At 35.7% G+C, this 27,599-nt stretch overlaps 1 protein-coding gene across 1 annotated transcript in view; it reads right to left on the reverse strand.

Annotated features, from left to right (window-relative positions):
* PIK3CB (phosphatidylinositol-4,5-bisphosphate 3-kinase catalytic subunit beta) overlaps positions 1 to 11,340 on the reverse strand; it is a 166,804-nt gene extending 155,464 nt beyond the window's left edge. Inside the window, exon 1 of the mRNA XM_051985635.1 lies at positions 11,174 to 11,340. The gene's annotated coding sequence lies outside the window, so the exon portion shown is untranslated. The remainder of the gene's footprint in view (positions 1 to 11,173) is intronic.
* Between the last annotated feature and the right edge of the window lie 16,259 nt (positions 11,341 to 27,599).

Below are 27,599 nucleotides of genomic sequence, written 5' to 3' on the forward strand. Positions count from 1 at the left end.
TTATATCCCAAAGAGATACTAAAGAAGGAAAGGGACCTGTATGTGCCAAAATGTTTGTGGCAGCCCTGTTTCTAGTGGTTCATTTCATATAATTATAACTAAAACAACTTATCTCTTCCCCAAAAAAACTAAACCAGGGAGAAAAAGCAGACAAAACTAAATCACTATAATTAATATTAATACAAAAATATTAAATGTTAGAAAAGCAGCTCATTTTAAAAATTATCTATCAAGAACAGTTTGATAAAAAAAATGTTCAATGTTGGGAAAAACTTCAAGCATCATCCATTTTTTGGCCGTGTTCAACAGTTTATGACCCTATTTAGGATTTTCTTAGCAAAGATATTAAAGGTAGTTTGCCATTTCTTCTCTGGCTCATTTTACAGAGGAGGAAAATAGGGGTAAGTGATTTGTCCAGGATCACAAAGCTAGGAAGTGATAAATTTGAACTTTTGTTCTTCCTGATTTCCAAACCTGTCACTTTATCCATTACACCACCTATCTACCCCAATCAGCATCATAAACAATATTTTTTAAAAATTTTAAATTCATGCTTGTATAAAAAAGAAAATGTAACAAAGGGTAATAATAAAACTGTGCATACCCTTTGATCCAGCAGTTCCACTACTGGATATGTCTCCTAAAGAAATCAAAATCGAGGGGAAAGGACCCACATGTGCAAAATTGTTTGTAGCAGCTCTTTTTGTGGTGGCAAAGAAATGGAAAATGAGTGGATGCCCATCAAATGAGGAATAGCTGAATAAGTTATGGTATATGAACAGAGTAGTTTTTTAAAAGCTTGAAAAGATTTGCATGAACTTTGATGCTGAGTGAAGGAAATAGAACCAGGAAAAATATCGTACACAGCAATAGCAAAATTGTCTGATGATCAATTTTGATAAATTTGGCTCTTCTCAGCAATTCAGTGATTCAAGGCAATTCCAATAAATTTTGGATGGAAAATGCCACTAGCATCAAGAGAGAATTATGGAGACTGAATGCAAATCAAAGCATTTTTTTCTCTTTTGTATTTTTTTTCTCATAGTTTTTTCCTTTTGTTCTCATTTTTCTCTCCCAACATGACCCATGTGGAAATATGTTTAAAAAGTTATCAAACTGTGCATATCCTTTGATCCAGCAGTGTTTCTACTGGGCTTATATCCCAAAGAGATATTAAATAAGGGAAAGGGACCTGTATGTGCATGAATGTTTGTGGCAGGTCTCTTTGTAGTGGCCAGAAACTGGAAACTGAGTGGATGCCCATCAATTGGAGAATGACTGAGTAATTTGTGGTATATGAATATTATGGAATATTATTGTTCTGTAAGAAATGACCAGCAGGATGATTTCAGAAAGGCCTGGAAAGACTTTACATGAACTGATGCTGAGTGAAATGAGCAGGACCAGAAGATCATTATATACTTCAACAACAATACTATATGATGATCAATTCTGATGGAGGTGGCTCTCTTCAACAATGTTAAAAAAAAAAAAAAAATCAATGTACATGTGTAACTTTAAAAAAAGAAGAAATGGCCTTTATCTGGTTTTACCAGATCTAAAATTACACTACAAAGTGTTAAGTAACAAAATTAATAATACATTCCAAAAAATAGAAAAGGAGACCATGGAATAGAAAGATAAGCAAGATATAAAACACTATATTGTAATCTAAAGTTCAATATCACTAAGAAGTCAAACTGCTACAAATGAGGACCCTTTATTTGAGAACCACTAGGAAAAATGGAAAGCAGCTTAAAAAAAAATAGGTTTATTAATGTCACTATCTTCTACCACAACAACTTTCAAGTGAATAAACAATCTAAATATTAAGATGTAACATCATTTAAAAATCTGGAAGAAGATAATGTACAAAGTTCCCTATTTCACAATTATAAAAGGGATTCTGACTATACAAGAGACTTTTAAAAGTCATAAAAAATAAAACAGCTGGTTATTTAAAGTAAAAAAGCTTCAGAAACTCCCATTCTTTCCCTACCTCTACCTCCATCCCCCAAATCAATGCCTCTGGAATCATAAAAGATACATTGGGGAAATATCTTTGTATCAAATGTCTCCAACAAAAAGCTAACATGGAAAATTTAAGGAGATTTGACAATTTTTAAGATCAAGGATTAAATTTCCATTAGACAAGATAACACAAGTTTTCAAAAGAATTACAATCAAAAATCACCTGAAAAAAGTACAGTCCTAATAATCAAAGAAATAAAAATTAAAATAACCATGGGACATTATTTCACATGCATTAAATAAACCAAGATACTAAAAACTGGGGGAAATGGATTACTAGTGTAATCTTGAGCAGACAGAAATGCTAATTTACTGTAGGTTGAAGCTGAATTGGTTGAACTGCTGTGGAAGTCAATTGGGAATCATGGGTCAAAAAATTTTATAATTTCTCTGTAGTGTGCAAGTTACAAAATTGTTCATATCCTTTGACTCAGAGATTATAGTATTTGGACTCTATCCCAAAGAAGTCATTGACAACAAGACTTATGTGTGCAAAAATTATCTAACAGCTTTTTTTCGTGAGTGATAACAAAAAGTTAAAAAGAAAATCTGTGCCCAATAATTGAGGAATATCTAAATAAATTGTGGCATGAATATAACAAAATATTAATATACTATAAGAAATAAACAACAGATTCCCTGAAAACCAGAGAATAAACTGATCCCATAATGGGAACAAAATCAGAAGAGTGAGGGGGGGAGGGGGGGAGGAGAAGAAAATGTTAGGTAGCTGAATATCTGTCCTGAAAAAGTGGTTGAGAGGAGACAAATTTAGGAATCACTGGACCCTCCCCCCAAAAAGAAATATAAGAATAATATTATAAGAAATAAGCTATCACTGACTTAAAAGGACATTAAATATTACACAATGATGAATGTTCATGTACTATCTTAAACCATTCCCACATAAACTAAAAGAAAACGTAAAATTTCAAATTTCAAAAAATTAGGGATATAAAACGCCCATGATTTGTAAAATATCTTCATTGAAGCCACAAATCTTTTCAAAAAATTATAAAAGATGAATTTTTTTTATGTAATCAAGATAATGTCTTAAATTTAAACATTATCTTTCCTTCAAGAAAATTAAAGTATTATTGCCACCATTACCTGCAATCTAGCCTAAAGGTTTTTAATTGATGACTAAGCATTTATTAAGCATCTATCATGTGAAAGGCATGCTAAGTTCTGGGGATACAAAGGCAAAATCAGAACAGTTCTTTTAAAGAGATTTATGAGGGAAAGAACATGTATATATATATGTATATATATGCAACATTTTTAAAAAGTAACCTTAAAGTAGGTTTATTATTGGGGAAATAGGATGAAGAGGGAGGATTTTATATACTTAATAGTTTCAGGTGGCAACAAGATATTAAAAAGGAAGACTGGCTACATAAAATAAATACAACGCTGAATGAGGGGTATGAATGGGAGAAGTTCAATCAAGTGGGGAGAATTTAAAAAAGGGGAAGAAAGTAAAAAACGTATAGCACCTATTACATGCTAGGCACTGTGCCAGTAAGAAATTTATAGCGCCTATTACATGCTAGGTACTGTGCCAAACACTTTTACAAATATCTTATTTGATTCTCAAAAAGATTATAATTATAAATCATTATACCTAACAACTTTGTAACTAATAATGTAGAAGCTAAAGTTGATTAATTGGAGACATTTTCACATGTTTACTATATTTTTGTTTGGAATGTTGGTACTTGGTGATTTGTAACAAAGTCTGGAAAGCCCATGTACCAAATAATGTATTTATAAAGAATAGATCTATATAAGTATGCAGGAGTCTAACTAGAGAGCAAAGAAAATTTAATACTAAGTAATAACAATTTTTCAATTACTACACACTAACAATCATTTCTTACATGGCTGTCAAATGACTGAACTATTCAGAAATTTTATGTTGTAGTTGTTCAGTCATTTCAGTTGTGTCTGAGCCTTTGTGACCCCATTCCTATGAAAAATTATTTCATGGTTTCGAAGATTTTTAAGGAATTAAATCTATATAGGAACTATAAATATTTTCAACTTCCTTAAAAAATGGCTAAAACTTAATTGTTATATTAATTAAAGACTTTAGCTACAGAATTTCAGCTAGGAAAATGCAAATTAAATGTTAAATCATCTCTCCCAGACTGAACATTTCTATCCTGGCTCAACAGGTAAAGAATTCATGGAATTTAGGTATTCGGGTTCTAGTTAAGCACTGTCCAAATAGTCAACTTTAAAAACTGCCAAGGTGCAATTGTTTGTTAATTGCCCTGACTCCCCTAGACTACGACTACAACAATTTCCTTTGCCTACTCTATCCTAAACTGGTCTATACTTTTCTAGTTTTATAAATTGGTTATTGGTAGTAACATATAAAAGATATGGTCAGGAATGTGGTTAAAACCACAATCCAAATAAAGCTTCTGGCTTACTTGTGGATTACTTTTTTAATCCATGTAATCCCTCTCTCCAGTATTCACTATCAGGTTTCTCTTGAAGAAATTTTGCCAGGTGGTCTACAAATCACTCAGCACCCCAGAAGCTAGTCAGGGCAATGTCAAGAAACACCAAGGCAAAGTGTTCTCAGTGGTTCCACCTGAGTCTCACACAACCCTTTCCCCATTCTTGTCACCACTACCTCTTAAAAATTAATTACCCTTTATCCCAATATAGCTGTCAGAGCTAAATGTCAATTAATCTTTGATAAGGTTATAATGACTATAATTTTAGATCAAGAGTTTAAACTATGAGTTGCAGGTTCCAATGGATAGAATGAGGTGCAAGCATTTAATCTGCATCTCCCTCCAAGAAAGAGAAAAATGAAGACAGAACACTGAACTTATAATTTTATTGCCCCTGCTATTTGCTTTTTTTTCTTGAGGCAAGTGGGAAGATGCGAAAACAAGAAAGTTCTGAGTAAATTAGGCAAGAAGTAAATGCTAAATTTTTACTTTCCTCATATTGTAGCCCTCTAAAACCACAGATCCTGCTTCCAAGCCTGACTCTTTGAAGAACCTACCATTCCAGAAAGTAATTCATGAGAAAGGACTAGCTGTCCTCACCCAAATGCTTTCATAAACACTGGGCAGCCAATTCACCCTACCTAAAGCAACAAGACACTGAGACAGATGTGAGAGGTAATATGTGCCAGGTAAAGCAGACCACCATTTCCCCTCAGATCCTGACGGAAAAAGCACAGGATCCCGACCGAGTCTAAGAATCTTGGGAATAGCAATGCTTCCAGCCAACTACTTTCCAGTCATGATCCTGGGATTGTAGAGAGACAGCTCAACAATTGCTACAGAAAAGTCATAGAAAAGTTCTTGCTACACGAGTCCTTGGTGCTCTCAAATGGCTCAACATCAGAAATGAATGTCATTTGATCAGTGGAAATGACAGAGACATTAATATCTGCCATGGAACTTTTCCATCTGAACTGAAGCTTAAACCTTCCATTTGTGTTGTCTCACCCATTAAAATGAGTTCATGAGAATTCTGTTCAATCATAACTGATTCTCTGAGAGTCTATTTGGGATTTTCTTAGCAGATACTGGAATAGTTTGACATTTCCCTATCCAGCTCATCTTATAAATGAGAAGCTGAGGCAAATAGAAGTAAATGATTTGTCCAGGGTCACACTTCTACTAAGCATCTAAGGCTGAATTTCACTCAGGTCTACCTGACTCAGCAACCTGTGCTCTATGTACTGAGACTCCTAGCTATCCTTCCTTGAGATTAAGATCTTTTCCATTTGTAAACCCAACAGTTAGCACAGTGCTTTGCACATACTTCATTCATTTTTAAGGAGTCATAAATTGCCAGCAGCCTCACCTCTGAAAACTTGTGGCTGACTGACTCATTCACCACACCCCTCCAAATTCCTGTAAATTTATATACGAGTTTACCCCCAGCAAAATGTAGAGGGGCAAAATAGCACTAATCTTGAAAAAAGTTGTGAACTGAATCTGGCATCTACGTTTTACTATCGTGGAACCTAACAAAAATTAATTAACCTAGGCCTCAGTTATCATACATGTTTAAAAAAAAAAAAAAGGTTATTTCCCTTGACTATATCCCTAAGTGTTATAATAAAATGTATAACTGTATAGTATGATGATAATGATAAAAATGTTAAAGGCAGAAGTATATTATTTTTATATATTTTGTTTGGTATGTTGTAATATTTGGAAGAAACAAGACTAATTTTAACATGAAAACCTCCTAAGGTAATATAAGGTTAGACTAACATCTACTCCACATATTCACAGACATACATCATTTTATTGTGCTTTGCTTTATTCACAGATTTTCACAAAATGGTTTGTGGAATCTCTGCTTCAAACAAGTCTATTGGTATTGGTATTGCTATTTTTCTAATAGCATGTGCTCATATTATGTTTCTGTCAAATTTTAGTAATTCTCACAATATTTCTAACTTTTTCATTATTATGATATCTGTTCTGGTGATCTGTAATCAGTGATCTTTGATGTTACCATTGTAATTGGGGGTAGGGAGAGGGTACCAAAAATCAATCCACTCCTCCCCATCTCTCTCCCTCTTCTTAGGCCTCCCTATTTTCTGAGACACATTATTAAATTAGGCCAATTATTAACATTACAATGGTTTTTAAATGTTTGAGGAAAAGGAAAAGTCAACTGAGGCAGCAAGCTTTATTGTCTTATTTTAAGAAAGTGCCATACCCATTCCAATCTTCAGCAACCACCATTTTCGTCAGTTAATAACCATAGACACCAAAGCAAAAGGCTCTTCCAGTAAAAAGATTATAACCCACTGAAAGTTAAGATGATGGTTAGTGCTTTTTTAAAAAAATAATAGTGTTTTTTAACTTGACATAATACTAATACACACCTAATAGAATACAGTATAATGAAAACATTATATGCACTTTATATATAAACTTTATTTGCACTGGAAAACCAAAATTCTATGTGACTTGCTTTACTGAGATATTCATTCACTTAATTTGGTGGTCTGGAATTGACCCTACACTATCTCTTAAGTATGCTTTTATAATCCCTTTAAGATTTACAAAGAACTCTCATGAATAATGTACTTTATGAAAATGTCCTTAAAACAAAATACAATTACTTTTAAGTTTATCTCAAATTTTCTTCTGACTATAGTTAAAATTTTATCAAACAATTCAACTAATTAGATATACTAAAACTAAGTGAACAGACTGGGGGAAATAAATGGATACTGCCAGGAATCAAGGGAAAGGCTGGGAATATAGTCTTTGATAATCTTAACCCTGAGTGCTGGTAATGGTGAAGAAGGGAGAAAATGAAGTCTGATGAGATAAGATGAATAAGCAGCATTTCCTTATCTAGGAGCCTAGACTATTCCAATAGCATTCTAGTTGGTCTCCTGGCCTCAGATTCCCCCGATTCTCCTCAGTAGCCAAAATTATCTTAAAGTACAGGTCTAACCATTTCTAGCAATAGCTCCCTCTTCATCTCTGCCTCCTGGTTTCCTTCAAGTCTCAACCAAAATCTCACCTTCTAAGAGAAGACTTTCCTTAGCCCTTTTTATGCTAATGCCTTCCCACAGAGATTATCTCCAATTTGTCTGGTAAGTGTATATATGCACATATGTATGAACATACTCACACATATAATATGTACATAGTGGTTTGCATGCTGTCTCCCACATTAGAATGTGAGCTCTTTGAGGTCAGGGGCTATTTGCTTTTCTTTTTCTCCCCAGGGCCCAGCAGAGTGCTAAACTAATAGGAAACACTTAATAAAATGCATGATGACTTGTTTGTTGACTTAGAAGTTTTCCTTAGGGATCTAACATATGTCTAGATTGATAATCAACAAGCTTTTATTAAACTCCTACTATAGGTCTTGTGCTATTCAAAGTAAAACAATAATCTTTAAAACAAAATTATATTGAAGGCTTTTGCAGTAAGATTAAAGAGCATATAATCAAACAGAATTATGAAAATATATATAAACTTATTAATACAAAAGAGACACAAAAGAAATAAAAGAATTGGGGGGGGCAGCAGTGGGATGTGGGGATGGAAAGGGAAATAGGAATCATAATTCTACAGAAGAGAATTGAGAAGCTCTCTATTCAAACCCCTTCCTTTTACTAGTGAGGAAATTGAGGTCCAGGAAGTTAATTTCTCCAAAGTCATTCAGGTAACAAGTATAAAATGCAGAATTTGAAATTAAAATTATCCAATATGAACATCAGTACTCCTACTGTAATACAAGTCAGCTAAAAAAGCAACAATTTAATTTTTTAAACTATCCTTTAGTTAATTTATCTTTCTACAAAATTCCTTTTCATCAAGGTACTTCTACTATTTCCTGGTCACAAACATAACCTATTTTCTTCCCAGGCTCTTATCCTCCCCAATCCTCAAATCACTGTCACTAATCGTCCATAACTTTCCCCTGTGCCTCTTTTTCCTTAGCCTAAATCTTAACTTAGCTTAGTTAAATGAGGAGACATTAAGACTAACAAGTTTAAGGATTCTTGTCCTATAATGAATATCTAAGGCAAAAAAGACCAAGAAACACAAAAAAAGAAATTTTTTATACACAATAACAAAGATATCATTCCACTTTTAGTAGTTAACAGTAATCAATTGAGAACAATTGGCCAAAACATAACATCTAAATTAGATAATTTGAGATCTTGATATCAAATTAAAATGTTTACACAATTACTTTCCAAACTCAAAGGTTTTGTTGTGTAATAAAAACAAATAAATACACTATCTTTTCTGTGAATCCTATACTTACTCAAGTAAAAAAAAAAAAAAAAACAATTTAAATCTTTTAAGCCTTCAAATCCAACTTTAGTCAAATTTAAATTTTAAATATGAGCAAAACTCTACATGGCAATATAAGGTAAAGCTTGTTTAAAGCTTCATGATGATGCATATGCTAGAATAACCAGCTAAATCTTTAGCACTAAGACACCATTCAACTAAAAGTTTGGCAGGATGCATTTTTAAAATTCAAGCTCTTCTCACCATATACTTTTCATTCATTAACATTTTTAAAGTCTGAGCATATGCAGCATCATTAAGTGTACAACATAAGCAGTCTGGAGTAGAGGATACAGAGAATGGATAAAGTTGATCTAAAATAAAAAGCAGTGACATAAAATGCTGGGTCTAGAAGAAACCTTCAAAATAATCTACTCCACCAACCCATTTTAGATGGGTTAAATGATAGAACAGAAAGGAGAGTAGCAAAGGTAACACTAAAATCGAAGTCTCCTAAATAGCCTACCTCAAATATCTTTCAACATAAGATTCATGTAGAGAGTTGTTAACATTTAAGACTAAGCAACATAAAATGTTGCTGAAGGAGAACACAATCTAATCTTTCTATAACTTAACAAGAAATTGGGTCAGAGAAGTTAAGTGATTTGACCATCATCACAAAGTTGTTGGTGGCAGAAGCAGGATTTAAAGCAGTCTTCCTAAACTTTGAAGTCCAACATTGTATCCACTACACTAAAACTGCCTTTCATAATTAAATTAAATAAGAATTTTCAAACTAAATTTTTTATATGGCTGCCAAAGTTCCATCTTTAAGAACTACAAGTGAAAAAAGCTATTAAAAAAATAAGTGAAGCATAAAAGATCTCTAATTTTTCCTCATTTGACTTGAGTGCTACATTTATGATTGGGAACCATTGCTAAATAATGTAATGGTGCTTCTAAAAAGTACTAAACCTAATTATGATTCCATTGAAAACCTTGCCCATAATTATTTACAAAACCACTTGTTACTTACTTCAAATGTAGCAACCTAGAGGAGGCCTGTTTCCATATTCTTGCACATTTGTACGATGTAACAAATGACAATAAATAATTGTCACTAGGCTTCGTAAAATAATTTTACCTCATAAAACTGAAACATTTCAAATTTTGTGTCCGACCAAGAACAATCTTAAAATTATTTAATATAACTTTTTAACCTTCCCCTCAGCCATATACTTAAACAGGCATTATTACCAAGTATTTCAAAGAAAGGACCATTCTCTTCTGGGCCACTAAAATATCAGGCAGACCACATTCAACTGTAGTTCTTTAGCAATTCATTCAAGTGCTGCAACTAGAAAACACCTCAGAAATCAATTTGCCTCTAAGTACATCTGCAGTCATCAATTAGCAGTAGATACCAAATGCTTAGTCCCCTCAGCATCTCAGACTTAAATTTAACACAATGATAAAAGGGAACCTAACCTAATCATGGGAAATTGTAAAGATAAGAGATTTGTTGTAAATCATCTTCTCTAAAAGCAGTAAATAGCTTTATTTTCGTTTTCTTCTCCACCCCCAACACTCCGTCTTTCCCTTTTTTACTAGTTCGGACCAGCTGCTACTGTCCCACAGAAAGGAATCAAAACATCTGGCAGGAGCTCCCAGGGAGTTTCCTCTCCACCTTTCAGGAAACTAATCCCAGACTAAGAGCACGGGGTCGCTACCAGACCCAGTACCTAGTGTAGCCATCGAGCATTTCGGACACTCTTCCGCACCCGCTCCTGAGCTTCCCGAGAAGTCGCAAATCGTGACGTGTCTCTCCCAAACAATCCGACAAAAGCTATCAATATCGCGACATGTTACCCCCTACACACACACACACACACACACACACACACACACACACACACACACACTCCTCCTCCCCTGCAGTTGCAGGCGCCCTGGGGAATGCGAATTGTCCCCTCTCACCAGCCCCCACTAGCTGGGAGCCGCCGCAGGTTGGGGATGGTGTGGACACAGGGTCAGAGATACGGAGCCGGAGCTGCGCCGGCTAGCAGCGCGGCAGGTTGCGCCACACCGAGCCTCAAAGTCCCGGCCTGGGAGGAACCAAGGGGGGAACCCCGGGTCTTAGGGCCTCAGCTCTGCTCCTGGCCCGGCCCCCCCAATACACCTAGCACCCCATACACAACACCTCACAATCTATGCGCGTAGACACACACAGAGACAAATACACACATACACACACACACACACACACACACACACACACACACACACACACACACGACGCCGACGCAGACGCCGGGGGAGACCGCGCAGCCACGGCCGCATCCGGGTTCTCCCCCTCCTCCCCTATCGGGACCCGCCTGGGCACTCACCTGCCCCGCGCTCTCAGTAGCAGCAGCCGTCGCGGCCCCCGAGCTCTCGTGCCCCCATCCCGTCCTGGGCCAGCGCAGCCCCCAGCGCCAGGAGCAGCCGCGCGCTACGCCAGCCGTCCGGCAACTGCCATTTCCAGCGCCGCCGCCGCGGCACCCACAGACGCGCGCGCGCGCCCCCGCGCCAGCCGCCGTGCATGTGCCCGCGCTTACTTCCCCTTAGCCCCGCCCGCCCGCGGCCTGGCAGCTTCCCCCACACTCTGCCTTCCTCCTCTCCTCTCCCAAAGGGGAGGGAGGGAGTGGTGTCTCTAGCTGGTAGCAGCCAAACTAAGGCTGCGAGAAAAATGCATAAATGGCTTTCTTTGATGTGTGTGTTAGATTGGGGGGAAGGAGGGGGAAACCGGGAGGGAGGTGAGAGGAGGAGGGAAAGGAAGGAGGTTTGTTCCTCCAAGCCAGAGAAGTGTGAATTTAATGTAAAGCATCCCTCCCTACTCCCTACCTCCTCCCTGTCTCTTTGTCTCTGTGTGTATCTATCTCTATCTCAGTATGTGTGTATGTGTCTCTGTCACTGTATGTGTGTGTGTGTCTGTCTCTGTATGTGTGTGTGTCTGTGTATGTGTGTGTGTGTCTGTCACTGTGTGTGTGTCTGTCTGTCTCTCTGTGTGTGTCTGTCTGTCTCTGTGTGTGTCTGTCTGTCTCTGTGTGTGTCTGTCTGTCACTGTATGTGTGTGTGTCTGTCACTGTATGTGTGTGTGTGTCTCTGTCTGTCTCTGTATGTGTGTGTGTGTGTCTGTCTGTCTCTGTATGTGTGTGTGTCTGTCTGTCTGTCAGTCACTGTATGTGTGTGTATCTGTCTGTCACTGTATGTGTGTGTGTCTGTCTGTCTCTGTATGTGTGTGTGTCTGTCTGTCACTGTATGTGTGTGTGTGTCTATGTCTGTCTCTGTGTGTGTGTGTCTATGTCTGTCTCTGTGTGTGTGTGTGTCTGTCTGTCACTGTATGTGTGTGTATCTGTCTGTCACTGTATGTGTGTGTGTCTGTCTGTCTCTGTATGTGTGTGTGTCTGTCTGTCACTGTATGTGTGTGTGTGTCTATGTCTGTCTCTGTGTGTGTGTCTATGTCTGTCTCTGATGTGTGTGTGTCTGTCACTGTATGTGTGTGTATCTGTCTGTCACTGTATGTGTGTGTCTGTCTGTCTCTGTATGTGTGTGTGTCTGTCTGTCAATGTATGTGTGTGTGTGTCTGTCTGTCTGTCACTGTATGTGTGTGTGTGTGTCTATGTCTGTCTCTGTGTATGTGGAAGGCCTCTTGTCTCTTTGTGTGTATGTCTCTGTGTCGGTGTCTGTATGCATATGTCTCTGTGTGTGTCTGTCTGTCACTGTATGTGTGTGTGTCTGTCACTGTATGTGTGTGTGTGTCTATGTCTGTCTCTGTATGTGTGTGTGTGTGTCTGTCTCTGTATGTGTGTGTGTCTGTCTGTCTGTCAGTCACTGTATGTGTGTGTATCTGTCTGTCACTGTATGTGTGTGTGTCTGTCTGTCTCTGTATGTGTGTGTGTCTGTCTGTCACTGTATGTGTGTCTGTCTCTGTATGTGTGTCTGTCTCTGTATGTGTGTGTGTGTGTCTATGTCTGTCTCTGATGTGTGTATGTGTCTGTCTGTCACTGTATGTGTGTGTATCTGTCTGTCACTGTATGTGTGTGTGTCTGTCTGTCTCTGTATGTGTGTGTGTCTGTCTGTCACTGTATGTGTGTGTGTGTCTATGTCTGTCTCTGTGTGTGTGTCTATGTCTGTCTCTGATGTGTGTGTCTGTCTGTCTGTCACTGTATGTGTGTGTGTGTGTGTCTATGTGTCTGTCTCTGTGTGTGTGTCTGTCTCTGTATGTGTGTGTGTGTGTCTGTCTGTCTGTCACTGTATGTGTGTGTGTGTGTCTATGTCTGTCTCTGTGTATGTGGAAGGCCTCTTGTCTCTTTGTGTGTATGTCTCTGTGTCGGTGTCTGTATGCATATGTCTCTGTGTGTGTCTATGTCTAGTTGTCACTGATGTGTCTGGTCTGTCTGTCTTTGTGTGTGTCTCAGTCTCTGTATGTGTATGCCTGTGTGTGTCTATGTGTCTGTCTCCGTCTGTGTGTGTATGTATCTCTCGGTGTGTCTGCCTGCCCGTCTTCTCTCTGGGTCTATCTCTTACCCCCTCTCTCCTCTGCACCCCGCTCCTTTTTTGTTTTCCCCCCTCTGAGTTCCCATTCTATTGCTCTGTTTTCTCTCCTCTGACAATTTCTGGGAGAGACTTGGATATTCATTGCTGGGGGTCAGTTCTCACCAGATGTGCACTTATCAGGCAAACTGGTCCTCTTTGCCTTCAAATGGAGACTGGGAAAAGAGTCTTTATCAAAACGATGTTTCAGTATTTTTGGATCATTCAGGTTTAAATTTTAATTTCTAAACCAAATAGTATTTGGGTCCTACCTGTTACTTTAATGACTATTTTATTTATGCAGTTACTTGTTGACCAGGAACCAGTTGTTCAGAATTGCTTGTTTAGATGACAAACCAAAATTTCAAATAGCCAAAACACAGGAATTTAGTTGAGCAACTTCACTTGGTTTCCCCTTAAAAACCTTGAGTCTAGGTTCTATTTTTATTGTATATTGAAGGAGTTTTCTGTTTTACCCTTTCCAGATAGCCTAACCCTTCTGAATGCTGATGATCTTAAGATTATTTAGTGGATCATTTAGTTCATTTTACAATAGAGGTAACTGAGGCCCAGAAAGACTGATTAATTTGCCCAAATAAAGCAATTTTTCTTCCATGGAGTATGGGAAGAGATGGACCCATACTACTGGTTCCAACAGGGTCCAAGGCATAAACCACAAGCATCCTGTCCCTGCCCACAATCATTAGTATGTTTCCTAGCCTGTCTCCCTTCTTTCCATCTTCCTTCAAAAGATAAGCACATATATTTAGGGACATAATACATAGGGATGGGGATCTATTTTATTTTATTTTATACTTTTGCACTTTCGGTAGGAAAAGAACTGTAATGGATAAAAACAAAACAAAACAAATTTTAAAAAAATGGAATAGACTAAGGAATGGAGGTGAATAAAGCATGAGGGAACAGAGCAAGAATCCCAAGAGATGCTGGCCAAGAAGGCAAAGAATGGTAGATTTTCAGGACAGGAAACAACAGATGTTTTACCTCTGCACAGTCCCAGAGGCCAAAAGCATAGGTAAAAAGACTCCACTTTCCAAATCAAACCTAGTAAGTTTCTCCTCCTCCCTTCTCCCTCAATACAACTTCCAATCCAGCGCATGAAATGCTCTCATCATGGACTCTGAGAAGCTCCCTCCTTTCTTTCATTCAATTAGTTCTGCTTGGGTAGCAGCCAGGCTTATGTAAGCCAAGATTCATCCCTAGAAGGAGAGGCTGAAACTCTCAATGAATGTTGAGGGGGCCCTCTCATGACTTAGGAGGCTAATAGAGAAGTAAGGCATCAAGACTGTGGAAAAAAAAAAATACAAAAGCTAAGAAAAAAGGCACTGTCTTTTATCTCCTGTAATCCTCTCTCAGGGAGTAACAGAAGCAGCCAGACTGAAGTTGAGAAGCTAAGACTTAGAAACAAGTTTTCAAGGCTTCTTAAATCAAGAGGATGTTCACCATTAAGACAGACTTTTCCTGAAGACCTCCTGCTCTGTTTCATTTCCTTTTTGCCATACGGACATAGAAGGAACCAATCTTTGTGTTGTGTTCACATTTTTAGTCCCTAGTATTTTAATAGTGTCCAGATTTCCTGGACCTTTAAGACTATCCACTCTTTCTCTCAGTGACCTTGTGACCTTGCTCCATCTATCATTCCCTTTTCACATATATTATCTTCCTCTATATTAACTTCTTTCTTTAACCATGTTCACATCTCCTCTTAGACAGAATAACCTTCTCTTGACCCTGTTCCCTAAGATATCCTTTTTCTCTCCTTTTTTCCATGCCAAACTAAGAGAAAAAGTAATCTACATTCCTTGCCTCCTCATCATCATATATTCAGTCTTCAACTCCTTGTAATTATGAGTTTCTACAACTGCTCCAATGTCTCTTAAAGATCTCAAAAAATACTCAGATCCTCGAAAGGATCCGTGATCTCATCACTGTGAATATTTCCTCAGTAGAGCACATTGTGACTCATTCATGCCAGTCCATATATTGCCTGTTTGTCACAAACTCTCCACAGGTAGTCTGCTCAAAAATGCCATAGACCTTCCTCACTTTATTTGACATCTCAAAGATAGCAATGGAACACTGAGGCTATATCCCTGTGATTCTTTTGCTCATGCTACATGACCAGCCCATTTTTTCTTTTCTTGTCTTTTTTAATTTTAAATTTAAATATAAACTGAAAAAAAGATTGCCACATAGCAGAATATAAGAGAAGATTCTATATAGAAAAATAAATTTCCATTTTAAGAAAATCTAAATGATACAAAGCACACATTGTTTTCAAAGCTGCCCAACTTTTTCTCTTTCTTGTAGATTTTTCTTTTCTTCTCCGCTGTGTTCATTTTACTTTGTTTTTTTTCCCTCTTCCTCCCACCCTAAAGAAAGGCTAAAGATATATATGGACATAGAAATCTATAAACATCACATCATATATATAGGTGTATATATATATAGATACGTATACATATATCTATATCTATATCTATACACTCATTCAAGTATATGTAAGACTGTACTATGTTTATTTCCTCTTGATTTCTGTTTCTCTGAAGGTATCTAGCATCTTTCTTCCTAAGTCCAAGTCTTTCCATGTTTTTCTCAATCAGCTAATCATTACTTATACTACAGTAATATCACATTCTAACTGAGAGATCTTTGAAAGTTTTCTCCCAAATTTCTGCAATCCTTCTTTTCTGGGCTACATAGGTTTTATTTATACAAGATAAGTTTAATTTAAGATAATCAAAATTATCCATTTTCTACTTCAATAATACTTTCACCTTATAATATATTTAAGGTCTAATAGTACTGAATCTATTTCCTTTATATCTTTTTTTTCCCTTGTTTCTTTGAAGTTCCTGACCTTTTGTTCTCCCAAATGAGCTTTATTATTTTTTTCTAACTCAATAAAATAATTTTTTAGTAATTTAACTGGGATGACATTGAATAGATTAATTGACTAAAATTGTAATTTTGAAAATTGTTTTGGTTTTACTTTCCATGAGCAATAAATATTATTTCAATTAGTTAGATCTGATTTTATTGATATAAAAATTATTTTATGTTTATGCTCATATCCTGTTGTGATACAGGAGCCACCTGCCAGTTAGACCTGGAGGTCTAACTCAGATCTATAGATTGGATCTCTTCATGTGAGCGGATGATGATGATACAAAAAGACTGAGAGGCAGTTGCTGTTCTCTAACCTCTCCACTGAGAGGCAGTTGCATTGTCCGACCTCTCTCCTCTTCCCTCTGCCTTCAATTTATTTCATTCCCAGTCCACAAGCAACACCTGTGTCAGAAAAAGCTGCTTTGCAATTACCTCAGATAGGATTCACAGTTGTGGAGGCTTTCGGAGAATTGACTTGCCCCTTCACCTAGGCATGGTCCTTAACAATATCCTGTGTCTGTTTTGGCAGGTATATGCTCAGGTATTTTATACTGTTTAGTTATTTTATTTATAATACACATTGCTTTATGAATCATGTTGGGAGAGAAAAATCAGAACATAAATGAAAAACCATGAAGGGGAGAAGGGAGAACAGAAAAAAGAAGTGAACATAGCAATTATTGACTTACATTCAATCTCCATAGTTCTTTTTCTGGATGCAAATGGATATTTCTATCTAAAGTCTATTGAGATTGCCTTAGATCACTGAATCACTGAGAAGAACCAAGACTTTCATAGTTCAATCATCGCACATTCTTGCTGTTATTGTGTAGTATTTTTCCTCTATCTGTTCTCCAGATCAGTTCTTTTTTTTGTTTGTTTTTGTTTGTCGAGATGCAATTGAGATTAAATGATTTGCCCAAGGTCACAGAACTGATAAATGTGAAGTGCCCAGATCAGTTCTGATGTTTCACTTTCTCTTCTATTTTTTCTTCTTTTAATTTTGTTTTATGATTTTTTCATATGTTAGAATTTTATTAGCTTACCCTTGCCCAATTCTTGTTTTCAAGGAATTATTTTCTTTTTTAAATTTTTGATTCTCTATTTGTCATATTCTGTGTTTGTCATAATTTTCTTCATTTTCTTGGATTGATCTCATTTTTTTTTCTAATTTTTCCTCAATCTCTCTGATTTTTAAGTCCTTTTAAAATTCTTTTAAAAACTCTTTTTTTGTTCTGGAAACCATTTGATATTTCTCATTGAAAAAGGAATGGCTTTTTAAACTCCATTATCTTCCTCTGAATATGAACACAGATCTTCTTTATCCCCATAGTAGCTATCTATAGTTGGTTTTTTCCTCCTTTGCTTACTCATTATTTATTTATTTGTTTATTTTCTATTTGGCAGCTATTAGTGTAATCAAGTTCTAGTCCTGAGGTATGGGAAACCTTAGGTTCTTCTTTACTGTTATATTCTGAGGTCTATCTCAGGGTTCAACCTTGTCCTCTTCTCTTCACTCCTAAGCTATGGCTAATGGTCCCAGCCACACAATTTCACAAATTACCTTGCTCTCTGTGGTCCCTCCAGAGCAAGACACTACATCTATTCTGTCTGCCCTGCAACTAAAACCAGGGACTCTGCTCTCCTGCAAGTGCCCACAGCCAGCAGAGTCCTTGCCCCTCTACTCCATCACTCATCAGGTATGCACTGGCTCCTTCTCCCCACAACTACAGCCCAGGAAGCCTCTGTTCATCCCAGATGTGCTTAGTACCCCTCAGCAGTAGAAGTTCCTTTAATCTTCTACTCACTCTCAGAATCCCACATGGTCTAGTCTGTATAAGATGAAAATTTTTAAGGCTGAAACTGCCCCTCAATTCAGCTATCCCGAGGACTTGTTGATTCTTCAGAGTCAGACTAAAGGTGTTTTCACTTCAGTTACACCAAACCTGAGCCCCTGGAGGTCAAGTCTTTCTTGGGGTTTTTTCAAACTGTCTTGGGAAGACAACTACTTTACCCTATGTTTATTTCTGTCACTCTAAGGCAATGTCTTTTTTTGTGGAGAGGGGAGAAGGGAATTTGGACAGAAGAAAGTTTTCTAACTCTTCTACCATCTTCCCAGAACCCTCTCCCAGCCCATATTTTCTTACTGTTATGTATTCTTTCCCTTAAAGATAACTTGTACTCCTATTCTTCTTCAAAGTTCCTCTTTGCCGACTAATCACATTCACTACATGCATTTGTCTTATCTCTTGTATGACATTTGTTTCCAATTTTCTGGAGATCCTTATGTTCTAAGTCTCACATTCATACAACAGCAGCAGTAGAATGTTGATATTAAAACATCACCCCTTTGTTTTCTTAAGAAACTTAGGATCATTAAAGAAGCATTATAATCTCCAGCCAATTCTTCTTTCAGTTCTGTGTGATGTTGAATGTATTCCACACTTGATCATCCTAGAAAAGATATATAATCTTTTATATATCATAACAGTGTAGACTGATCAGCCACATAGGAAAGATCAAATGGATGAAAATTGTCTATTGACACATTATGACATGGGATTTAGAAAGGGCAATCTATATATTCTCCCCATAAATAGATATAAGGACAGACAATTGAACTGTCTTAGTAGGGTCCAGGTTTGAGCAACAAGAGAACTTGGATTGCTTTTACCAAAGTCAAAGATGGTTCAGCAAAATCATTTAGTATTTTTTTTTTGATTCATATATTTAACTTCATTGAAAAATTTGATACTATTGTTCACCTCCTTTTGGGGAAAAAAAAGTATTGATATTTTGCCACATTAATTACTTCCCAATTAACATCATCTTTAAAAGTTAAGTGGGGGCAATAAGGTGGCGCAGTGGCTAGAGTACTAGCCCTGAAGTCAGGAGGACCTGAGTTCAAATTTGGTCTCAGACACTTAAGACTTCCTAGCTGTGACCCTGTGCATGTCATTTAACCCCAATTGCCTCAGCAAAAATAAATAAATAAATAACTCTTTTAAAAGTTAAGCAAAACTTCCAAATACAGCGATTGCAACTTACAGTGAATATACTTTCACTTACATAGTTTACCATTTAATACTTTTTGTCACTCTTTCCTCCTTTGATTTATACTGTTTTCTCCTTCCTAGTTTTCTTCCTACTTTTGTCTTAATCACTACTCTGAATTCTCCTCTCAAAAGGAGGAGGTGCTTTAAGTTCCCTTAAAGCTGAAAAATCATCAAAAACATTGTTCTAGGCCTTCTTGTCTTTACATTCCTTCCCTTAATGATCTCATGGATAATCTAATGGAATGGCTTCCATTATCACCAATATGCTAATGAAGTTTAAATCTATGTTTGTATCTCCACATTCTCCCCAGAGTTCAGGTCACATATTTCCAAAGATCTAATGAACATATCCATCTTGATCAGCTCCCACCATCTCAAAATAAGACATCTCAAATTCAAAATATCTGAAACAGAACTCCTTGCTGAAGGAAAGGTGGGAAAATAGGTATGTTAGATTTAAGTATGAACTCAGCCATTCTAGAAAACAATTTGGAACTATGCAAAAAAGTTATTAAACTGTGCATGTACCTTTTGACCAAGTGATACCACTATTAAATCTATACACACAGAGAGATCAAAGAAAATGGCAAAAGATCTATGTATACAAAAAAAAAATTATAGAAGCTCTTTTTATGGTGGCAAAGAATTGGAAACTTAAAAAGTTACCTATCAATTTGGGATGGCTAAATAAGTTATAATTGTTTTGTTGTTTGTCCTTTGTTCTTGAAGAGAACCATGACATCAGGGAGATGATACACAACATGCAAGTGAATTGGATTTAAGTAAGGAGGGCTGTGCAAAATCACCAACCTCACTTTCTCCTCCAGAACCACATTATGATGTATTAATGTAATAGAATATTATTGTGCTGTAAGAAATGATGGAGATGATATTAGAGAAATCTAGGAAAAACTTGTATGAATAGATGAAAAGTGAGGAGAACAGAGTCAGGAGAACAATTTATGGTTTTAAAAAAAAAACAGCAACTACATTTTATGTTTGTGGCAGCTCTTTTTGTAATGACAAAGAACTGAAAACTGAGTGGATGCCCATCAATTGGGGAATGGCTGAATAAGTTATGGATATGAATATAATGGAGGATACTTACATGAATTGATGCTAAGTGAAATAAGTAGAACCAAAAGAATGTTGTATACAGCAACAACAAGATTATGTGATGATCAACTCTAATGAACTTGGCTCTTTTCAACAATAAGGTGATTCAGAACTCCAATAGTAGTATAATGAAGAGAGTCATCCACATTCAGAGAAAGGACTAGGTAGATTGAATGTGGATCACAATATAGTATTTTTGCCTTTTTTGTTATTATTTGCTTGCTTGTTTGTTTGTTTTTTTTCTCTCATCCCTTTTGACTGAATTTGGAATGCAAGGTTTTGCAAGGGTGAATATTGAAAACATCTTTGCATGAATTTTGTAGAATAAAAAGCTATTATTAAAAAAAAAAAAACCTACATCATAACAATAAACAACTCTGAAAGACTTAGGAACTCTAATAACTCAACCATAATTCCAAAGAACTTGTGATGAGACACAATACCCATAGTCTCCAAATAGTGAGATCGAAGCTTATATTCTTGTTGTTCTTATTGCTTGTTTTGTTTTGTTTGTTTTTAACATGTATGGGGATTTATTTTGCCTGATAATCTATGTTTATAAAAAGATCTTTTATTTTTCTTACTTTCTCTGTGGGAGTGGGGGAGGTAGGAAGGAGAAAATTCAGACCTGAACATAAAATTGAACTAAAATCTAAAAATAAAAGTAAAACAGAATTCATGTTATATCTAAAATATGCATTTCCCTCTACCATCTCAACTTCTGTGCAAATGGCTACATAATTTATGATATGTAGATGTCATGTGATATCACTGCAAAAGGATATGACAAATATAAGTAATTCATAGAAACATGATTATTTATATGAACTATAGGAAAGTGAAGCAAACAGAACTATATACCCATTAACTACAATGATGCAAATGTAAAGAACAATAACATGAAAATGAATTCTGTGTAATTATGATAACCAGTCTTAGAACTAGAGGGGAAAAAAAAAAAGATGGATAAATTTATCTCCCTAGTACAGTGGAAAGAGCACTTATAATGAAATAAAAGGGTCAGAATTCATATCCTGCCTCTAATATATAATGGTTGTTGACCTTAAACAAGTCATTTCATTTCTCTGGGCCTTAAATTTCTTTGTAAAATATGAGGGTCTGAACTAGATGGTCACTGAAGTCTTTTCTTTTTTGGAGGGAAAGGTACCAGACTATGGGCATAAAATAATGCCACAAAGTATACTGTCATTCATTGTCAATGTATTCAGTTGATCTTGCATACCATTTTTATTTTTTGGTTTCAGGAATAATTCAAAAGTGGTTGAGATAGAATTGTTTTTGGTAAAAACAAAAGGCATCAATAAAACAAATTAAAAACAAGCCTGGAAGAATATACTTATATATTACATTATAGATATAACAAATAGCTTTATATTTTTTAATAACTTACCCTGAAGGACAAACAACATTTGTAAGTGTCAGGATGATTTAATATCAGAATAATCAATATGATAAATTTTGATAAGAGAAAAATGTAAAGACAATATAATAATATCGTTAAATACCCAAAAAGTCTTCAGTGAAATGTAGTACTCATTTATGTTTTAAAGAATACCTCACAAATATATAGAAATATAAATAGGCAGAATATTTAAAACTTTGAGCCAAAATTGTATTCAAAGAGAAGCATTAAAGACATTTCTGTTTTTTGTTTTTTGTTTTTTTTTAAAAGGTATGGAATAGGGATTTCTACTCTTTCTGATCCTGAGTAACTAGGTGGAGTTGACACAGAAAGCCTGAAGTATTGATGGAATTAATTCCTGAGGCGAGCAGGGAAGGGCACTGATAGGGATCAGTTTAACTTTATAGTCCCACTGCCTGTGGAGGTTGTGCATAACTCCATTTTGTTGTGTCCAGCCAGAAATCCAAATTATGTCAACCCCTTGAAGTTAGATTTCCTCTATAAATCTATCCATAGCCCACACCATCTTTGCTGAATTCCTTTTGAGTCAGTCTGACATGGCATTCTGCCTCATGGTATCTGTCCTCTCATTCCCCCACCATGTTTCATGGTTTTTTTCTACTTCTTATAGTCAACTAATACTTTTAGGGTGCTCTATGAATTTAGCCTGCCAATTAAGGGCATACTCCAACTGCATGGGATATTCCCTTTCTCCTGGATAATTGTGAGTTCCACTAAGGAATTGTCTTTTCCATTGTTAAGTGTCAAAATCCCTTTCCTCACATGATCAAATGCCAACATTTGATGCCTACATTAGTCTCATCATTTGATGCTGAACCCCAAACACATCATTTGGTGCCAAAATAACTCTTCTAAATCACACCATTGCCATTCCTTTTTAATGTAGCATTAGAAATTTTGGATTATTATTAAGCTGAGAAGTAAGCAGAACAAGAAAAAATATATACATATACAACAATGGAAATGGAGAGAATCATAAAAATCTGAATAGTATAATTATGACTAAAACTGACCCAGAAGAAATGATAAAAGGCATATTTTTCCTATTGTTGCAGTGATGAGGGCCTATATGTGTGGAATTTTGCATATGCCTTCTGACAAAGTAAATATCCCAGTTGATTTTGCTGAATGTCTTTTTTCTTTGAACTTTTCAGTGTTAGTTATTAGGGAAGCCTCAATGGGTGTGATCATAGAAAAATTATATGTTTGGAAATTAACATAACATAAAAACAGAAGATACCAATTTTTTAAAAAAAGTATAAAGCAGAAAAAACAACATTAATAAGTAAGAACAAGAAAGAAATTTAAGTGCCTTATTTTGCAAATAATCAGACAATCAGTAATGAAAGAAATGGATGAAGTTGAATTATCTTAATAAAATAACTGAATATAAGCAAAATCATCTAAAAGTATCAGCATTTCTATATACCACTACCATGAATAAAGAGAAAATGAAAGGTGAAATATTCTTTGAAATAAAATATATCAAATTCATGAACAATAACTTGTTAAGATTACACATGAAATTTATACAAAGAAAATTTACACAGCATTTTGACAACTAGGGAAAACTCCAATAAATAGAGTTGTATATCTTCTGCTCTTTTGTAAATTGAATAAATATGATAAAGAAGGCAATACATGTCAAACTAATTTACAGTTTTAATGCCATTCCTATTGAAATACCAATAGATAATTTTACAGAATCATGGTTATACAAACATGACTGTAGTTCCCTGTGCTAAAAGTGTTTTAAGACTAATCTTCATGAGTTCAAATCTGACCTCAGACACTTCTTAGCTATAGGATCCTGGACAAATTACTTAACCCTGTTTGTCTTAATTTCTCATCTGTAAAATTAGCTAGAGAAGGAATGGTAAGTCACTCCAATTATCTTTGCCAAGAAAATCCCAAATGGGGTCACAAAGAGTTAGACATGACTGAAAAACAATTCAACAACAATTTATATGGGTTGGGCTGGTTTCCTTTTAAGAAAACAAAAAAGTCATTCTTGGGACTTGATTAATTCAGAAGGCTAAAAGTATGAAAAATCCAGACTTTATGTGAGTTTTAGAGGAATTTTGTTTGCTCTGTGAAGGACATATTTTAGGCTAAGTATTTTTGATTGCTGTGGAGAACTCCAGGCAAAGATGGGGGTAATTTAATTAGGAATTTTATACTTTTAAATTTCATTAGTAAAGTTATTTTTTGTTGCATTGTATGGTCCTCGATTATCTCATAGCCTACAAACTCCAAGTCTAAATCATGAATTGACCTGAGTTAGACCTGGCCCAAAATAGTTAGTAGGACTGGGAAGAGTTATTTGCAATTCATTATTGCATGGGAAGGGTGAAACAGAACAAAGAGAAGCTTAGGTGACTGGATAATCAAAATAGGACCGAGGTATCTTGAACCTTCAGTCTTCAGAATAAACAAGGAATACTTTTACTTAAGAAGCTCCCATTTACCAGATTGATTTAGCTCTATAGATATTTAAGGAGCTTGACAGGGAAAGTAGAAAAAGCAGGAAAATTCATTTTTGATAATTAGTGGTAAGTGTGCTTGTTTTTAAGATTATACCTTTCAAACAGGAGGAATAACTTATAAATCTAGTAAATACACAATCAACTCATGTCAATAAGCATTTTTAAATACCTACCAATACTATTCTAAGTGTTAAGGATATAAAGAAAGGAAAAAATTGTCTCTGTACTCATGAAGCATATAATTTAACAGAGGAAACAACGGGCAAACAACTATTTAAAAGATGTAATAGAGAAAGAACTAATGGAGTCTAAATGCAAACTGAAGCATAGTTTTTTTACTTTATTTTAGTTGGTTTTTATTTTGATCTAATTTTTTTTCATAACATGACCAATAAAGAAATATGTTATGAATGACTGTACATGTATAATCTATATTAAATTACTTGTTTTCTCAATAACGAGGGAGGAGAAGAAAGAAGGGAGAGAATTTGAAACTCAAAATATTTTTTAAAAATCTATTGAAATTTGTTTTTATACACAATTGGAAAAAAATTAAAATATTTTTTTAAATGAGTTCCATTTTGGACAAGTTTAAGATGTCTATGAGGCATCAATTCTAAGTATTCATTAGGCAATTGGAGAAATGAAATGGAAGGTCAGGATAGAGGGTGATAAAATAGATAAATAGATCTGGAATTATTGGTATAGAGATAATAATTGAATCCATGGGATCTAATAATATCACCAAATAAAATAGTACAGAGAAAGAAGAGAACACAAAGCTTTAGGGAACACCAATGGTTAGTGGGAACTACCGGGATGAAGATCTAGCAAATTATGTAGTGTTCCAAGATTAAGAGAACCAAAAGAGAACAGTGTCAAAAAACCAAAACCAAAACCAAAACCAAAAACAATTATAAAGGAGCATATCAAGGAGAATAGAGTGATTGACATAATCAATGACTGCAAAGAGATCAAGAAGAATAAGACTACTAAATAAGTCTATAAATATGTCAATGGTACACAGGTGAAAGGAGGCAATCCTAATGAAGGTGGGATTAATAATATATGGATGGGAAAGCATGATCTCTAACTCAGAGAGTTTCACTTGAGAATATGTTAAATATTGCCCAGATTAGCTCAATAAGTGAATAAAAGAGGAGCAGAAAAATGAGCACAATAGAGCTATTATCTATCATGTATGTGATATATGTGTATATATATATATGAATGCTCTATTAATAAATATGTGTGTATACATAATCCTTTCTAAAAATAATTATATTTTTATTGTTTTTTTCTGATTATACATGTACATTAATTTTTAATTCACATTTATGAATCATGTGGGGTAATCCTTCTACATATACATATAGAAACGTAATAATAATTTATATGAGGCTTACTGAGTACCAGGCACTTTACTAAGTGCTTTATAATTTTTATCTCATTTGATTTTCGCAACTCTCAGAAATAGGGGCTATTATTATCCCTATTTTCCAGATGAAGAAATTTATTCAGAAAGAAGTTGAGTGATTTAACCAGAGCCACAGAGTCTAATAAACACAGAGTCTAGTAAATGTCTAAGATCATATTTAACTTCGGGTCTTCCCCACTCCAGGACTAGCACACTATTCACTATGCCACATGGCTCATTCTATTATTACTCCTAGGATAGTATCTCTTCAGGAGTGACTTCTTCTTCAGGTGAGTCAGAAGGTGGGTGGACTCTTCCAAGAAACCTCGAAACTTGCAGAAGTTTAAGCAGAGTGAATGAATCATGGGAACTATGTCTAATAAGGGTGTGTGTGGAATAATGGAGGCAACTCAAAAGTTTTTGTCAGTTTCACAGTTTCATAGGCTTACAGAGCTTACAAAGGATTTACTCTAGATAAAGTTAGAACTAGTTATAGCCCCAAATGAGTATTGTCCTTTGGCTCTTTTTAGGTGGCTAAAATGGGGAATTCTATATGAGGTTCCACAAAAATGAATTTCCTTTACATCAAGTTCCCAGACTGGGGAAAGCAAGGGAAAGTGTGAAATTTTAAAAAGAAAATGGTTTGAGGACCTGAATTTGTACCCCATCCCCATAATATCCTACTCCCATTTTACTTATGGTATTATTAGATCTTAGCTTTTCAATTGACTTCTGTCTAGCAACAGGATTTGCTATGGGCTTTCCCCACCAGAAAACTACTTTGTGGCAGATCAACAGGCAAGCTTTGAGCAGGAGGAGATTGAGGCAGCAAATAGAGCTATTTACAAATAGGACTCTGGGAATGATGGAAAGAGGTGTAGTACCCACTTTCAAGTAAAATGGGCAGAAAGTGATGATATCCCTTATATAAAGAACATTAGATTTAGTTTTTGAAACATAGAGTTAGACAAGAAAATGATTGATAATCAGCAAATGGGAATGTTAGTAAAATTATATTAGTGGATCTGTAGTCAGAACAAGTGAGGTTTTTTCTCTTTTGCCCAAATTTAAATATCCCAGAAAGTCCCTACTCTACTTGGTCATATCCCCCAAACCTCCTGACCGTTTAGAGCTCTCCAAATCTTTGAAGCCAAAATTGAGGGGACTGTTGGAAAAGGCCTCAATAAGACAAGGTTCCACTGAGACAATCTCTTCTAACTATAGAGGACCAGAAGCCATATTGCTAAGTCACTGTGGCTTAGAAAGAGAGGGAGGAGGCTGCCAACAAGACACTAGAAACCAGTTACAAATATACCACAGATCCTTTCCAGTTGGGGCAAAATTCAGTTTACTAGTAAGAAACAGAAGATTATATTACTATGTTTGTGAAAATACAGACAAAGAAAGGGGAAGTTGAAGAAAGAGCTGAACTTTTCTTGGAATTTCCCTCAGCTTGAGTCTTTTGCTCTGAGACACCTTTGGGAAAATCTACTTCCATATCTTTTTTCTCAGCAATAGCTCAGTTCTCCTTTGCTCTGTTCAAATGAATTAGAATGTTCTGTTTGCTCCAGCCTCTCAAATCTATAATTTCAGAATCTTTCCTCTTGGTTCTGAAATAGTCTCTTCCTCACCTACAAATTTCTGTGGGGCATGACTTAGATCTTCACAAAATCGATTTGACCCATTCAAGGAAGCTAGCTAGGCCCAGTTCACATTAAGTTCAGATTGTTTGATTCAGATTTAGTTATGTCACAACAGTAATTACTTTTAAATAGTAGGATAATCAATGGAGCCACACCCTTAGAATGA

Source organism: Antechinus flavipes, chromosome 3 (assembly GCF_016432865.1).
Source record: "Antechinus flavipes isolate AdamAnt ecotype Samford, QLD, Australia chromosome 3, AdamAnt_v2, whole genome shotgun sequence".
NCBI lineage: Eukaryota > Metazoa > Chordata > Mammalia > Dasyuromorphia > Dasyuridae > Antechinus > Antechinus flavipes.